This window comes from Anopheles arabiensis, chromosome 3, assembly GCF_016920715.1.
Source record: "Anopheles arabiensis isolate DONGOLA chromosome 3, AaraD3, whole genome shotgun sequence".
NCBI lineage: Eukaryota > Metazoa > Arthropoda > Insecta > Diptera > Culicidae > Anopheles > Anopheles arabiensis.
The window spans coordinates 51,136,319-51,138,799 of NC_053518.1; positions in this window are offsets into that span (position 1 = coordinate 51,136,319).

Genomic DNA, 2,481 nt, shown 5'->3' on the forward strand with positions numbered 1-2,481 from the left:
CCCTTTTGTTCCGGCGTCCTCGTGAAGTTTACCGAGCCGAACCGAATAGTTGTGTTCTATAAACATGTGTGCGTGTCAGGTAGCAGCATTTGTACTGCTTACCTGCCGTATGCCGCTGTGATACCGAGCGAGATGCATAGACAACGCATCAAAAGGACATGTGTAGCCGTGAGGAAATTTTTCTGTGTCTCTTTTGCCTTGTCCTTGCCTTTAGATCCTGATGAGTGAAGCATGCATACCTTTCGGGTACGTTGCGTGCGAACAGACGGCGTCCACGAGCCTGCCCACGCCCGAATGCAGAGCCGATGGCATACGATTCTATCTTCACCATTAACATGAGAGATACAGAGCTTATACCACGAACGTACACGAAAGGTGTACATGCTTCACTCATCAGGATCTAAAGGCAAGGACAAGGCAAAAGAGACACAGAAAAATTTCCTCACGGCTACACATGTCCTTTTGATGCGTTGTCTATGCGTCTCGCTCGGTATCACAGCGGCATACGGCAGGTGAGCAGTACAAATGCTGCTACCTGCTACGCACACATGTTTAACGAACACAACTATTCGGTTCGGCTCGGTAAACTTCACGAGGACGCCGGAACACAAGGGCGCAGACATTTTCATGATTTTGTATGAACTCGAGTGTTTTGGACCGTACGTGTGGGCGCAGACAGAGAGTATGGCTTGCGCTGTTATCACTCACATAGACTTATGACGCTTTCTCAATCGTAATAAATAATAGTTGTTGTCTCGCCGAGGTTTCAAGTGCTAATGTTTATTCCCTGTCAAATTCACTGCTCTTCTTATTCTTCTTATTTGTATTTACGATCTAATCCTTTCTGTACTAATTACCCTAGTTGTCCTAATTCTAATTGTACCATGCACATTGCCTACCGTATGGCGTCAACATGCCGGCCACCAAAAACCCAAGTGGGGTTTTTCTAATCGCCTGTCTTTTTTCCCCTCTCTTGTCCAGGTTCATCTGCTTGTTGAGGTAAAATGCAGATTTTGCATACAGGTCTCTTGAATATTCCTCTTTGTGTTTTTACCGTTACCACTCGTATTATTTCATCCTTTCCCGTATGCACTTCCACAATTCTAGCAAGAGGCCATCGTGTAGGTGGACAATTATCTTCAAATAGAAGTACTAACATGTCCTCTCTTATCTCAACCGGTTTACCTTGTTTTCCCTACTTTAGCATAAGTCCTTGCAAATACTCTCTATGCCATCGTTTCCAAAACTGTTGGCTCATTTTTGTGATTAGCTGCCAACGACTTAATCTGTTATGTATTATTTCCGTTTGATCTACCTCATCGAGAATCCTAGGTTAATTTCCTTTTAGAAAGTGACCTGATGTGCTTCTAGTGATTCGGGATCAGTTGATATTTCGGTAATTGGCCTACTATTCAAAATTGCTTCTATTTCTGCTAATAGAGTACATGCTTCCTCAAACGTCAAGCTAGTCTCTCCTGATACTCTCACAAAATGAAATTTAGTAGATTTAACCGCAGCTTCCCATAATCCTCCAAAATTAGGGGCGCGAGGTGGAATAAATTTCCAAGCTATCTGTTTCTCTAGACACCAATGATGAACGCTACTTGCATGTTTTTCAGTTTTCAATAACTCGTAAAATTCGTTCAGCTGGTTAGCGGCTCCTTTAAAATTCGTCCCGTTGTCGGAGTGAATCTCAACGACTTTCCCTCGTCTCGCGATAAATCTCCGAAGAGCTCCAATAAACGCCTCTGTTGTAAGGTCCGATACAAGTTCGATGTGGATTGCTCGGGTGCTAAAACAGATAAAAATAGCGATATAAGATTTGCGTGCAACTGCTCTTCGATTCATTCTCGTAAAGATGGGCCCACAATAGTCAACCCCGGTGATAGAGAATGGTTTTGATGCAGACACACGAGTCGCTGGGAGCGGTGCTACGGGTTGCTGTACTGTCTTCGGGTTGCACCTGAAACAAGTGATGCACTGATATGTCCGTCGCAGGAGCAATCTAGCACCCAGTATCCAAAAGGTTTGACGAATCTCGTTCAGCATAGCCTGCGGTCCAGCATGCAACATTCGACGATGATAGTGATACGCCAATAGATCAGCGAGAGGATGGTTTCTTGGAATAACTATCGGAAACAGCTCACTCTTGCTCTAACTAATGTTGCATTGCCCAGCCGCCCGCCTACTCTAATAAGTACATCTATATTCAAATATTAAAGCGGTGACGTTTCTAAGCCACGATTCGTCTTCGCCAATGTGCTGAGTTCGGCTGCAAATGCATCGCTCTGCGCCATACTAGAAATGACTTTCTCTCCTAATTGAAGCTCAGTCGTCGTCAATCACCTTGACCCTTCATTGTAATTGTCCTTTGCTGGTTGTTCTCGTTTTAGCCATCGATGTATGAAACGTAAACAGTAGCTCAATACTCTTCGAAACCTTGAGTAAGATGAAAACTTTGCGAATAGTTGCTTGCTAAAG